Raw genomic sequence first — 15,214 nt, 5'->3', positions numbered from 1 at the left:
CACCCCCATCCTGAAGCATTTGACAAGGGCCCATGATATACCCCCCACACTCAGCCCATGAGGAAGGCACCGGTTTGACTCAGACCCAGGCCCCGCCCTCATTTGGCTGCAGGGCACTCAGACATGGAAGACATAAACGACGGAACTGCGTGGTAAATACACAAGTAAAATGTGTACACACACAACTCTGCAATAAAGACAAATAACTGAATTTTTAAAAAATTTTATTTATTCATTTGACACACAGAGAGAGAAATCACAAGTAGGCAGAGAGCCAGGCAGAGAGAGAGCAGAGAGCCTGATGCGGGACTCGATCCCAGGACGCTGAGATCATGACCTGAGCCAAAGGCAGAGGGTTAACCCACTGAGCCACTCAGGTGCCCAAATAACTGAATTTTAAAATGGGCAAAATGGGTGCCTGGGTGGCTCAGTTGGTTAAGCATCCAACTCTTGATTTCGGCTCAGGTCATGATCTCAGGATTGTGAGATGGAGCCCTGTGTTGGGCTCAGTGCTGTGTGCGGAGCCTGCCTAAGATTCTCTCTCTCCCTCTCCCTCTGGCCCTCCCCTTGTTCTAAAGGAAGGGAGGGAGGGAGGGATGATGGGAGGAAGGAAGGAAGGAAGGAAGGAAGGGAAAATAGGCAAAGGATTTGAATAGACATTTCTCCAAAGAAGATATATAAATAGCCAACAGCACATAAAAAGATACTCGACATCACGAGTCACTAGAGACATGCAAATCAAAACCACAGTGAAATACCACTTTACACTCACTGGGATGACTATACGCAAAAAGGCAGATAAAAACAAGTGCTGGAGAGGGTGTAGAGAAATTGGGGTCCTTGTGCCTTGCGGGGGGGGGGGCGTGGGGGGGTGGGGACATAAAGTGCTGCAGCCACTTTGGAGAACAACTGGCAGTCGGTCAGAACGTTAAACGTGGAGTTCCACATGACCCAGCAATTCCACTCTCAGGTGTACATACACCCCAAAGAAAACACAAAACGTGTGCACAAATGTTTTTTGCAGAGGTTTTCAGAATGACCCCAAGGAAAAAACCCCAATGCCCCTCGAATGATCTCAGATAAGTAACGTATGGTCTGTCCATACAACAGAATGTTATTCAACCGTAAAAATGAGTAGAGTGTATCCAACTGGTCATGGTGGGTGTATGCAGTGAGTTTTTCTTTTTTTCCACTGTGGGAAATGTAGAGCAGTTAATTTTTTAAAAATTAAAGTTACAAAAATATGATGGGGGAGTTATGAGTAAGTGAAATTTTGGAAAAGAAAATAAAACCCAAGACTTTAAATTGAAAACGTAGTCTCTTTTTCCTTCGTAACAGAAAAAAAATAGAGTTAAATATTTTAAATATATGTTTATCCAATTTCTATTTTTATGTACGTCAGCCTTCCGTTGGATTGTTTTTACTGTACTTCCGGTTTATCTTAGAAAAAGAAAATCCACACAGGTAAATAAATGAGAGCACTGGGAATATCAGAGGATTGGCTATGAAGAAGACGTTTTATTCCTTGTTTGTTCATTGTTCATTGTTTTCTGGTTTGTTTGGGTTTTTTTTTTTTTGCCTTTTTAATTTTTCAACTTGAATCTTCCACTTAGATCATTTTATTTTGATCATTTTATCATGAGGTTAGTAACTATACTGAGAATTTATTATTCCTCCTATTTCTTTGGTGACCAAAGAATTATAGTGGAAGTCATCCATCTGATAAGTCCTAGGAAATACAGTTCTTCACAAAAAGCCTTTGAAATATCCTTTTCCTGCCTTCTTCTATCATTTCCTGTCCCTGAAGTCCAAGAAAAGTTAGGTGCAGAAACACATGGAAAAACGTGATGGTGAATTAATATTTACAAAAACAGGAGCATGTGTTCAAAGCAGATCCTGGTCTCTGGAGACTGTACATATTTTCTGTGAATTCAAATTGTAATACTTACTTACAATTTTATCAGTCTCTATATACAGTGAAACAACTGTATAGAAACCAAATCATTACCCAGGCAGGAAAGGATAAAAAGTTGTGAAATGGATGTTAAAATTATTTAACCCAATACTTAATTTGTTTATAACAGTAAGACTTGCTAAATAAATCTAGAGTGATTCATTTTTAATAGGAAGCTATTATTTTTCTATTGTGTAATAACTACCTGATTTTGAAAAATAGCTTGGTCAAATAATAAGATACATTGTGTTGTAAAAAAAAAAAAAAAAAAGGAAAGTATTTACGCATGTTACAACATGGGTGAACCTTGAAAACATTATGCTAACTGAAAGAAACCAGACACAAGAGGACAAATATAGGATGATTCCTTTTATATGACACATCTAGATAGGCAAATCCATAGAGGGAGAAAATAGTTTAGTGGTTGCCAAGGACTAGGGAGAGGGGAGAAAGAGGAATGCCTGCTAATGGGTATGGAGTTTATTTTGGAAGTGATGAAAATGTTCTGGAATTAGATAGTGGTGATGGTCCACAATTTTGGAAATATGCTAAAAATACTGAATTGTATACTTCAGAAGAGTAAATGTTCTGGAATGTGAATTACATACCAACAAAAACCTAATAAAGGCAAATATGCAACAGTACAGAGGTAAGGAACACAGAGAGGGAAGGAGGGTCCAGACCATTATGCCTCTGTGGGGAGGTTTCCCAGAGAGAAGAAACCATTGGAACCTGGTTTTATAGGGCCAGCAGGATTCACCAAACAGTCTAAGGGAAAGAAGGGCTTTCTAGGCAGAAGCAACAGCACGTGCAAAGGTCCGGTCTGAAGACGGGAAGCAGTGTAACTGATCACTTCAAGTCCTCTGGTCCTTGGGGGTATAAACCTTGGTGCACAAACTCAGAAGTCATTTTTTGTAAGCGGAATTCATTTCTGACTCTGAGCTCCATTCCTCCAGGCTGCAGAAAGTGTCACCCCCCTCAGTTTTGGTGTCTCTAGGTTTGTGATATGTTCCAAGATCCTGTCCTGCCCCAGAACACGGGGTCAGCATTAGTTTCCACGATTTAGCGCGGAGATGCAGTCCTGCGTGTCTTCGACTCCCCTGACTCTGCGCTGAGCCAGAGTCTTTGTCAAGGCTCTGTCAATGCTGGGGTTCCACAGTCCTGAGGTGTTGTGAGGGCCATCCCTCCCTGGATCTTCCTGTCTGCAGGCACCCTGCCCCAAAGCATGATTGGTGCTCCCGCTGCTGAGAGCACCCCCCTGGCCCCCGCCGCCCCCAATCTCCGGACGGAAGTGTGTTTCTCTGATCTCACAGCCGGTGATGCAGAGGGAGGCTGCTCTCCACCACTGCCCTGGGACATTTGTCCATCTCAGTAGATTTTCTCCATTGATCTCCTCTGCAAACTCCCTAAATCATCCTCAATTTTTGAGCAAAGACCCAGCAAGACAGTCAAACTACTCCTGTTGAAGCGGGAGGATGAAAAAGAAGATCCCGCATTGAGGAGAAAGAAAAACTAATATTCTAAAATACCCCGGTTCTAAGTGACCATAGTGTCTGAGGAGTCATTGTCTGAGGGTCATTCCAGTCACAAGGTGAAGGTGCACCTCCAGGGTCCCTCTGAGGAGCAGAGGCCCAGAATCACTCCACCCCTCAGCCGTGTGCCCCTCCGTCACTAAGTCTGTCTGGGGCTGTTGCCAGGAGCTCAGTGGGCTGCAGTTCCTGGTCCTCAGGAACATCCAGGTCACGCAGATCCCGTCTGCCTTAGGGCAAGGAATTGGAGAGGAGGCTGCAAAGCTGAGGCCCTGAGGGTAGAGGCGGGGCAGCAGGTCCAGACACTGTGTGGAGACAAGGTGGGGATGAAACGGAGGGTCGGTGATCAGAAGCAGGAATGTTCGGACTCTCCAGGCTAAGAGGGCCAAAAGGCCAGCCCAGAAGGGCAGTGAAGAGGAAGCACCTTAAGCAGGAGGCCAGTCTGGGTTACTTGTGGCCTTTGATGAGTGGTGCGGCTGGAGCTACTGCAAGGGTCGGAGGGAGCGGGAGCTGGAGCTGGAGACTGCGCACAGCAGGTAGGGGTGGCACTGGGCAGGGGAGAGCCAGGGAGAGAGGGCCCGGAAGGCCAAAGCCAAAGCGGAGTGAGGGCCCAGGGCCCCTCGTGCATTAGTCCCCAGTCTGTTCCCACACATGGGTGCGAGCGCAGGGGGAGAGCAGGGGACGGGGAGCGCAGAGGTGCCAGCAGTGGTGGGGTCAGCCGGCCTGGCCACCGACTTCACTCTGTGCGAGGATGTTTATTTAAGGAAAATCACTATGTTTACTCAAAGCTTTGGGCTGCAGCCCTCAGGGGTGGAATTATCAGTGAAAGCTGGGCTATTAATCAATTGTGGGGCCTGGCGACAGACCTTTTACCCTTCCGGAGAGTAGGAGGGACAGAGGAGTTAGGGAAGGAGCAAGAGGGGCTGACCCAAGCCCTGGCCAGTGTGGGAATGACTCTGATCCCGGGAGCAGGAAGGGTGCTCGGGAAGTGGCCTTGAGGTGGCGCCTGGAGGGGGCCGAGGGGGGCGTTTCCATGGCACAGCAATCATGGGACCGAGCTGGACGGAAATCACAATCTGGGATGTTCCCTGGCCAAGGCCAGGTTGCCCGGGGAGGCAGGACAAACTTCCTGGATGGACACCCGGAGGCTGAGCCCCTGGGAAGAGGGCAGGGTGGGGGCGGAGGTGGTGCTGGGCCAGTGTGATCCCCCCATGCCATTGGCCAGGACCTTGCAGAAAGTCTGACCTAGCTTGCCTTGGGGATGCAAGCAGGGTGGGGGGCTGTAGCCCTCGGTAACTTCCCGCTTGCCCTCAGCTCTGCTGGGAAGCCTGGCCGGGGCTGTGGGGTGGGGGGATGTTATGCCTGGCCCCCTCTACCCCCACCACGGTGAGCCGACTGGACAGGCAGAATAGGGGCTGACGGGGTGCTGGGTGAGCAATGCCCTGACTTGAGAGTCCGCGTGGGAGGAGGAGCCCAGGAGGCCAGGAGGAGCCACAGGGCTGGGACATCAGCTGGTCCAGGAGGGCTCAGATGGGGGATGGAGACGCTACCCATGTGCGCATGGGGGCATCGGGCAGCTGAGGTCACATCTCCTGAATGCAGCTCCCGGAAGGTCTCTTGACAGCAGAATCCAGCCAGAACAGGGCTGCTCTTGTTGGGTGTCTGGACCATTGTCTGGGGACAAGCACCCTGTGCAGGGTCAGGAGTGATGAATGAGTGAATAGAGGAAGGAACGAACGAACAAACGAACGAACGAACTTACTCTCTCATCACGTGTTGGTGAGAAAGGACATACAAAACACCAGGCCCAGGATACATGAAGGGTGCAGTCAATGCCTCCAATATTAGGTGATCCTGGGAGAAAAGGATGGTGAAAGTAAGACAGGAAAGGAGGAAGAGCCCACAGAAGGGTGTGTTATCAAGGTGGCCTCTGTAGGAAATCAGGGCTCAGCTTCCAGGAAGCCCCCGCAAGTCTTCAGAAGGCCGGCCAGAATTGTCTCCTTGTGGGAGGGAGGCCACTGCATTTTCCCACTGTCTCTGTCCCCCACTGGTGGTGGGGTGCCTTGGGGGAATGAACTTCTGCGCGCTGTCTTGTAGACCCAGCAGGCCCCTGCAGCATGGGAGGGAACCTGGGGCAGGGAATGAAAAGGTGAGAAGGCATGCTGTTGGCTTGCTGGGCTCCGTGCTTACACAGCTGTGGCTGGAAGCAGGGTGGGTTCAGGGTGTGTGTGACAGGCATCAGAGACATCCCTACAGAATCCCTAGAGGGTCGAGCTGTGTTCTGTCCCTCTTGGTGTTCCTGGTAGGTGCTTAGTAAATGTGGAATGACCAGGACACCAGAGTACAGAGAGCCCAAGGGAACCAGCCGTGGTTGGGATCTCCAGCTGAGAACTCTAGACTCCTGACTTTCCCTCCAGTGAGGCTGGGGGTGGGGGGGTTCCTCCCTGTAACCCATCCCTGTAGCTACTTCTCAGCTAAGAGCATCTTCCGAGATCAGACACCAGGGGAAAGTGGAATTTCTGGGACATATAGGATGCCTCCCTTGGGCAGGAAAGGGTGGGACACTTGAGTGGACAGTCCCACAAGACAATCTGACTGGCCAGAAGGGTATTTCTCAGAGCAAAATCTGGGTGCCATTACCTGCAGAGTGTTGGTGGGGAGGACAGCCTAAAACCGTAAGTATAACATTGAGATACAAGCAAACTTCTCCATGCCATGGAGCTGTGTCACTCCCACAAAATCACGTGTGGCAGGACTTCGAAAAATATGAGGCCCTCAGTAGAAGGTCCTCATGAGACCACAGAGTATTGACTGGGAAGAAAAGAGCTGGCCATGGTGCCAGGATGCGGCCAGACCTTCCTCTGAAGACTGCACAAACGGAGATGTCCTGGCCAGCACCCAGGAATCCCTGCCCACATCCTTAACCAGGAGCTGCCTCTCAGATATGGTAGCTAACTGAGCCATACCTCAAGACCAACTTTTCCCTCCACCATGTTTTTTTTTTTTTTTTCAGTCTTATTAATTCCTTCTTTGAACACCAACTATAAGCCAGGTCTGTGGGTCTCCAGAGGAAGACTTCCCTGCCTTCAAGAAGTAAACGGCCTAGGGCCAGAGATCAATGAGCACTCTTTCTGTAAAGTAAAATGTGGTGGTTTCTGGAACATAGGTAAGCACAAAGCCCGTTGTAGAGGAGGGAGAAGGAGTCGGCTCATTCATTTACTCAATAAGAATTCAGTAAGGGACCACGAGGAGCCTGGCCCTGCACTGGGGTCAGGAGAGTCCGGCGAGTGGTGTAGACACGGTCTCTCTGCTCAGAGCATGCGCAGCCCAGCCTGAGCCTCCCCCAGCCCAAACCAGGAATCTGCCCCCTGCCCCTGGGCCTTGTGCATTCTGCTAGGAAGGGCTTCCACAAGCCGCCTCCTCGCTGAGCCCTTTCTGACTCCTTGGCCCACAGAACACTTCCAGCTAAAGCTGGGGTAGGCCGGGTCCTCTGGGAAGCAGACGAGGAAGCAGGAGTGGACATGCCAGGGGTTGCCTTGGAGAAATCCCTACGTGAGAAAGAAGAGGGAACAAGAAAGGGTCGGAGGGCGGTCCAGTCTCCATGCAAGTCTTACCCGAGGAGGGACAGAGGGAAGTCAGGAGGTGTGAAAGCGTCCCAGGCCGTCGTGCGGTGCGAGAAGGCCTGGCAGGGCCACCGGGCGTGCTTAGCCCTCAGAGGGTTCTGTCTCCAGGAACCGGCCTGCGACAGTCCCCTGCTGCCTCGGCAAGTGTGGCCTCCACAGCAGTAGGTCTGAGACCCCAGGGGGGCCGGAGGTCTGTGTGGCTTGGCCACTGGCCTCCCCAAAGCGCTGGGCTCCACATGTCACATCCTTGCTCTGGAGCCCCTGCACGGCTTGTCTCCTGCCCTCGAGAACGGCGTCAGGGGAATCTTGACGTCTCACCTGGCCTGTGTGTGAGGGGCTCAGGACAGGGGTGACGTCATTGTTCTCCAGCCATCCATCTGGCTACTGAGCCATCCATTTAGTTTTTCCATGGCCCTGGGCACGAAGGCGGTGAGCAAGGTGACCCCAGAGAGCCTGCAGCGGGAGAGGCATTAAGGGACCCATCACAGCGTCAACAGGGAGTTTCTAGGTAAAGGTCAAGTGAGTTTCTATTTCCGCTTTCCCCAAGCTGGAGGGGGTTTTCTCTGAAAGGGCAGCTGTCCCCAGGGCACAGGTCCTGCTCTGGGGACATGAGTCAGCCAGGCCAGGGAGAACATTACGGCTGCGGGAGCAGCGGGGACAGGGCCCCGGACTCTCCCCAGGAACTGCTCTTCACCACTTCCCTGGACCTTGGGGGAGCAAGAAAAGAAAACATTGAGGGCAGTCCTGCTTCAAAGAAGAAACCACTCCCTTGCTTCCTTCGGGGCAAAGGCCAGCTCTTCCCGCCCCGGGGAGCTTCTCAGGATGCTCCGGGAAATGCTGAGAAATCAAGTCTCTTCCCTGGAAAGCCTTGGAGGAGCCGTCTGGTTTTCTCTCCCAGGAGCACAGCGGGCTCTGAGCGAAGCCCTGTCCAAGGCCTTCCACGAACCCCAGGCCACTCTGGTGAGGAGCCCCACCTCACAGAGGCTCGGGGGGAGGAAGGGGCTTGCCCAAGGCCACGGCACTGGTTGGTGGTAGAGTGGAGACCTGCGGCCACACGGCGCCCCTCACCCCCGCCACACTGCCTCGAGATGCCTGCCCTGGGGCCTCTCCTCCAGCCCCGCAGGTGGAGCCAGACCTCAGTCCCTGGCAGGAGCCGGGACTTGCAAGCGAGGCCTCGGTGTTCCCTTGCCCTGCGTAGCTGGCGAGCTGGTCTCCACACGTGGCACCCCAGTGTGCCCCCACGCCGTGGAGCTGATGGCAGAATCAGGGTGCTGACCCCTGTGCGGGGCCCCTTGCAGTTCCTTCTAAGCGGGGAGAAGGTTCCAGAACCCGGAGAAAGCTAGTACCTCATTTTATTTTCATAAAACAGTTTTAAGAGCTAGAGGACAAGAGAACCAGGGTAACTACTATCACAAGGGGGCAACCGAGGCCCGGGACACGCGGCTGACCGGTGGCCACACAGGTTAGCAGGCTCGGGCGCAGGTTGCAGAGTCCTGTTCCTCCTTCCTGCAGAAGCACGAGGCTCTCCTCTTTATGGTTTTTCAAGTGTTCTTTGCGAAGAACAGGACATTCGGCAATAGTGAAGTGTGGAAGGTGGTTGTGAGAGCCGCGCCTCACTGCTCCATTAGCTTTCCGCTGTTAGGTGCCTACCGAACGTAGGTGCTTCCAGTGTTATCACAAGGAGTTACGTGCGACCCAAACCCATGGGAGCCAGCGTGCTCCAGTGGTGCCATCTGAGGCAGCAGATGGGATGGGGGCTTTTAGGCCATGGGGTCATCCCTTTCCGCGACTACACGGAAGCCTTATAGCTTAGACTCCGCGGGAGACCCACAGGGGAAGCGTGAGAAAATTGGGCAGGATCTGAGTGCCACATGGTCATTCTGAGCAGCCTGTGCGAGCTAACCCACCTCCCTTGATTGCTCGGGCCCCCGCCCTGTCTAGTGGCCTTTCCAGATGCCCTGATCCTTGAAGAAATGCTCTACCTCTAGAAACACCACCTTTGGGGCCCTCGGTCTGCTGAGGCTGACCCCCGGGCCTGGCTGCTAGAGAAGGCCAGCGTGCCCTGGGGTGTGCACAGGCTGCTGCCTCTGGACCCTGCTTCCCATGATCAGATGGGAAGTAGCCTCAGAGGAAAAGAAGAACCTAGAAGATGGGCCCCCTAGGTGTGGCCACGAGGAGCAGCCAGCTGTGAGCCCAGCCTGCAGTGAGGAGCCCAGCCCAGGGGAGCCTGGGCTGTGGCCCTGGAGGGTCCACTGGGGTCGGGGTGGCCGTGGAGGGTGGGGTGAGAGCTCCGTGGCCAACAGCCTCTGTGAGGAGATCCTCATCGCTGGTGAGTTTCCAGCACGAGTCCCGGCTCTGCCCAGCCCACACCCTTGGGCTCCAAGTAGAGTCGTGCTACTATTCACAAGCTGACTTCTGTTTTCTTTTCAAAGCCAAAAAAGACATCAAGCTGTCAAAGAGACTTCTCCCAACATTTGGGCTGGGTGGAGATGCTTGGGGAGAGTCTTCCATTTCTTTGCACCATGGGGAAATGACCAAACACAGGGTTTTAATTCATCCTTGGGGTGGAAAAATGGGGTCCTCTCTCAGGGGTAGCAAAGAGCCTTAGATCTCCGAACAGAGAACAGATCGCCCCCACAGCCCCTGCATCATTTCCCCTAGAGAAGAGGACAGCTTTGAGTCAGAGCTCCTCACATGTCCTCGTACCTTGGGCACCTGTGTGTGTGGGAGGGGTGGGGAGCAGGGAACAGCCAGGATGCCACCAGCAAGAAGACCTAGCACGGATTAAGTGCTTGCTGCCTTCCAGGAAGTCTGTTGGACCTTTACATCAATCATCTCTTCATCTTTCCAGCACAAGGAAGGTATTGTCATCTGCCCATTTTATGGAAGAGGAAACTGAGGCCCGGAGGTCCTACAGCTGTAAGCTGCAGAGCTGGGATGTGGATTCTGGTCTGAGTCCACATCAGAGTCTGAGCCCTTGGCCATGGAACCAGGGTTCTCACAGTGGCATCTGGAAACCACCTGCCTGGGGGAATTCCCAGGATGCCGGATAAAAATGTGGGGTCCGGAGCCCTGCCCCGTTTACTGAACCAGAACCTCAGGGAATGAGGCTGGAAGCTCTGACGATCTTTCAGTCAGGTTGTTCTCGTGCTTGCGAACCCCAGTGTGCTGGGCTCCACCGTCCACGTAGCGGGGAGAAGGGTGGAGTGTGCGGGAAGAAGACCCCAGGTGCAGAGCGTCCTCCGTGACACGCTAAGCAATCTGGAGTTACTTCAGTGACAGGGGCATCCCTCCGAGAGCTCCCCCAGGCCCTGGTGGCTGTCCTCTCATCCCGCCTGTGTTAGCTGGGGCCTGGCCAGTTAGCTCCCAGCCCCAGGCCTGAACTCTCCAGGGCCACAGGAGGCCGGGGTGGGTTTCTATGATGTTAGCCCAAGTTCTTGCCAGGACTGTGGCCCACTCATCCCCAGGGTAATTCAGCTTCCCACCCCCCTAATCTGCCCATTATGAGAAACTGCCCCCAGAAGCTTCCCCTCCCTCCTTCCTGGGAACCTTCTCTCCACCGGCCTGTGCTCTCTGCCCCACTCCTCCAAGCAGGATGATCACTCGAGTGACAGCTACTAGAGTCAGTGACAGCGATGTCCCGGTGGGGGTGTTAGGTGGTCCAGCCATCTTCTGAGGCACGTGGCAAACGGCGAGGAGTGACACACGGTAAGCCAGCAGGCCTTCCTGACTCACTGAGGCAGCAGCAGGAGCCCTCGGGAGCACGGCCTGGAAATGCCAGCAGGTAGGGCAGGGAGAGGCTGCTGCTTAGAGCCGGGGCTCGTGTGTCCCTCCACAGACTCTCTGACCTGCTCCTGCCCCCCAACATGCCCCTGGGAAATGTGTGGGACCCACTTCCTCTAAGCCCTTGTGACTCAGCTGGCCTTCACAGCTGCTCTGGATGTTATTTTTAACTCCACTTCACCTGGGTGGGGCGGGGACCAGATCTGGGACAATTCCACTCACCAGGCGGGTCCCAGGCAGAAGAGAAGAGGACAAACCCCGCTTTCTGGCACTTCGACGAGCCTCTCCCCTGGAAGCCAGCGCCACGGAACCCACCTGCAAAGCCACCCGCCTCACCTGGCCCGCCATGCTGGGCCCCAGGGCGGCTGCTGGGCCCCCCTCGGGCTGGTGTGTCCGGGCTGGGGCAGGGGTGGGGTGGGGAGACATCTAGTGGGTAGAGTTCGGGAGGCTCCAAGCACAGGACAGGGAGTGATCTGGGGGAGGCAGCCGAGAGGCCGTAGGGTCACCAGAGATGGAGGCTTCTGAGCAGGCCAGCAGCCGTCCAGATCTCTTTCCTTCCACCAGCTGAGTCCCCTCCTCGTCGTCCCCCCACGCCACCTCCTCCACGGGTCCTCCAGGAGAAGGGCGACACAGATGGACAGGAGCTCCGTCTGGTTGGCGGTGGCTGGTCCAGACAGCAAGTCCTGTTCCTTCTCCATCTGGCTTTGTCACTGAACTTTCTGCTGAATTCCTTCCAACCCTGTCGGCGGCCCTCCTGCCAGGAGGAGCCAGTGCCAGGGAGAGCAGAAGAATTGCCTCTCGTGTTGTGCATGCAGAGCCTTCATTAACACGCCCCGGAGCGGCATTTGCAGCCCTGTCGCAGCGGCCCCCATCGGGGAGCTCGCAATTCATCACCCCCAGATCCTCCACTGTCTTGAAGGAGCCCATGAGGCCTGTGTTTCTGCCTGTTTCTTCGGCTCATTTGGAAAGTTACGTCGTTGGTGCTGCTGTTCCTTAAGGAGAGGAAGCCTCTCGGGGGCCTTGCTCACTCAGTGGCTCACGTAAGGGACGTGGCCCGCTCACTCCGCGTTCTTCTTTTGGGGCACCGGGAAGCAATGCTTGCATTCCGCAGAGGACACGCAAGGAGGAGCACGGGAAGGGGGCAGGAGATTTGGGTTTTTAGTAATGGCTCTGCCCGTGGTCAGGGGTGTGATCTTGAGCAAAACATTTCCAAACGCCACTTTCTTCACTTACAAAATCAGCTGCTGGCGTGAACAGGCTCATGGAATCTTAGAGCTCATCTAGTTTACCTGTCATTTTGCAGATAGGTAAACTGAGGCGCAGCGTGGCCATTCAGCTCACCTACAGTCATGTGGGGTAGGTGGTGTTAAGACTTGAGACCTTGGTTACAGCTTTCTGTCTCCTGAACTGGTGTGGGATTGGAGGAAAACAGGTAGCAGTCAGGAGAGCAAAGACACGGTGACGGGAGTCCGGGCTTTGAGCATGTAGGGAGCTGCAGAATGGGTGACCTCTGCCTAACATCAGAGTCCAGGGCTGAAAGGAGTGGTTCTCACCCAGGGGCCCTCTTTGCCTTAAGGGACATTTAGCAAGTTTCTGGAGACATTTTTGGTTGTTCCAGTGGTGGAGGGGTGGGGTGGGGAGACATCTAGTGAGTAGAGTTCGGGAGGCTCCAAGCACAGGACAGGGAGTGATCTGTCCCCAAATGTCATCAGTGCTCCGGCTGAGGCTCCAGCTGGACACCAGCTCCTTTCTCGGCTGCCACCTGTCCCAGAGTTTTCATAACTCTCCTTTCCTTCTCTTTAGCTTCAAAGGAACTCTCTTTTCCTGACTTTGCTCTTAATGCTGATTTGAAAAATAATTACTTTCTGGCATATAAAAGTCATCCATGCTCCTTTTAGAGAATTTAGAGTATTCAGAGAGGTACAAAAATACAAATCAGTCCAACCACACAGAAGTCACTATAAGAGTACTTTGAAGTTGGGTATGTTTTCCACATTACTTGAGATTGCCCAAGCACACTCCGCTTTCTTCTGTCTCATGGCTTTTCTCGGCAAGCCTCTCTGCCCTCTCTCCAACCCCCTCAACTGCTGAAGTCATGTTTGTCATCAAAGTCACTTCAAACAGCACCTCCTCCAGGAAGCCCACAGGCTATGAACAACCCCACTGAAGCCGGAAGTGGATTCCCCTGTTTCTCTAGGTCTCGCAAATGCCAAATTTGACATGCTGGGTTTTTGCTTTCGTTTGTTTTTGTTTTGGTGCTTCAGTTCTCTGTAAATGCCTTGAGGATGGGGATTAAATTTTAGTCTGCTGAATGTGGGTCCCCTCCCCTTCTGGCGCAGCACCTAAGTTGGATCTGTCCTTTTTCCTCGCCTGACATCACCGTCCTCTGACTTCCAGACTAAATAACCATCCTTAGTCACACAGAACATTTCAATCAGTGGCTTTTGTTGCCCCATCTTTGGGGATTATTCTGGAACTCTTCTTTCCAACGGCATGGATCTTGGAGACATTTAGTATTATAATAAAAATCAAAAGCTTTATTTATTTGTTTATTTATTTGACAGACAGAGATCACAAGCAGGCAGAGAGAGAGAGGAGGAAGCAGGCTCCCCACTGAGCAGAGAGCCTGATGGGGGGCTCAATCCCGGGACCCTGGGATCATGACCTGAGCCAAAGGCAGAGGCTTTAACCCACTGAGCTACCCAGGCGCCCCTAAAAATCAAAAGCTTTAATGGAAAGACTCGCTACTATGTTTCAGGCATCTGGATAGATGCTTATGTCAATGTTCTGATTCACCCTAAACTAGCATTGTTGACCCCTTCCTACAACTGTGAATGCCGAAGTCAGCAGGGTGTTAGAGTTTTGCCCCAGGTCACCTGGCAGACCAGAGGAGGTACTGGGCTTTAACCTAGAGCTACCTGGCTCCACAGCTTTGGGCCCCTCCTTGGAGTTTCTCAAGTCCTGAGCAATAAGCTTGCTCCTGCCCATTTCTGTTTTGACAGGGAGAGGCAGCAAGCAGGTGCATCAGTGCCTCTCGTCTGGGTGGCTCCAGGCAAGGCATCTTCCTAAAGGGAGGTCAGAGAGCCCAACCCTCCGTGGCCGTGGGAACCTCTGGCTGGTGGTAGGGTGACCTGCTGGGGAGCCTGGTGGATGGCTCCAAGTGCAATCCAAGGTCCCTGGAGGCTGAGCCTTCCTGGGCTTGTGGCATCCGGAAGTCTAGCCTCTTGCTCTGGTATTTCCTGGTGCCTTGTGCTAAGTGTCTTGCACAGGAGGTTAGCGATAGGTGGCTTGCCCTGCAAACACCGGTCTGCTAGGAGGGCTGGTGAGACACCTGTCTGCCGGGTGGGCTGGTGTCCCCTTTCTCTTTGTCAGGGGGCTGATCAGCTGGTCCAAGCAGGGGAGGTCTGGGGCTGAGCTGGACCAGAGGAGGGCACGCTCTCCTTCCCTGGCCATATCCTCCTTCCCAGACCAGTTCAGCTCCCCTCTCAAGGCCCCAAAGCTGTTTCTGCTACTTCTGCGGAGTTCTCTCCCTTCGTGGGCGGAGGACCAAGTACGGGCTCCAGATCAGGGTTAGCTTTGTCTCAAGCGCAGCTGTGCCAACAAAGTGATCTTGTGCAAGTCACTGGCTTTCTTGGAGCCTCAGTTTCCCCATTTATAAAATGGAAAGAATGACGCCCAACCTCAGAGGGCTGGGATGAAGATTCAATGGATGAGGCAGAGATAATGACGTGTTGTAGGTACTCAAAAGTCTCTCTCTTCCTTGCTGCTGGACGGCGGAGGACGGTGGCTGGAAAACAGAGAGGGAGGGCAAGTGGGCTGAAATGAGGAGGCGGCGGGAGCAGGCAAGGCAGGGCCCGGGGCCTCCTGCTTGTTTTTCCACTGGGATCCCTGGTGGAGGAGAATCCCTCGGCTGGTTGCCGATAGTCTTGCTCAAACCGCCATCGGCAGGGATGAAAGCAGCTGTTCGGAACCTCGGCGTGGGCTCAGAATCAGCCTCCCTCCGTTTCCATGCGGCAGTGGATCACAACGGTTAGAGCCATCTCCAGGCTGCCCGGCACACAGGCCCTGCCACTGTGTGATCTTAGGCAAGTGGCTTAATTTTATTTTTTGTTTACGATTTTAGGCAAGTGGCTTGATTTTATTTTTTAAGATTTTATTTATTTATTTGAAAGACAGAGATCACAAGTAGGCAGAGAAGCAGGCAGAGAGAGAGGGGGAAGCAGGCTCCCTGCTGAGCAGAGAGCGAGATGTGGGGCTCGATCCCAGGACCCCAGGATCATGACCTGAGCAGAGGCTTTAACCCACTGAGCCACCCAGGCGCCCCA

Source organism: Mustela erminea, chromosome 14 (genome assembly GCF_009829155.1).
Source record: "Mustela erminea isolate mMusErm1 chromosome 14, mMusErm1.Pri, whole genome shotgun sequence".
NCBI lineage: Eukaryota > Metazoa > Chordata > Mammalia > Carnivora > Mustelidae > Mustela > Mustela erminea.
This window is presented reverse-complemented; position numbering follows the sequence as displayed.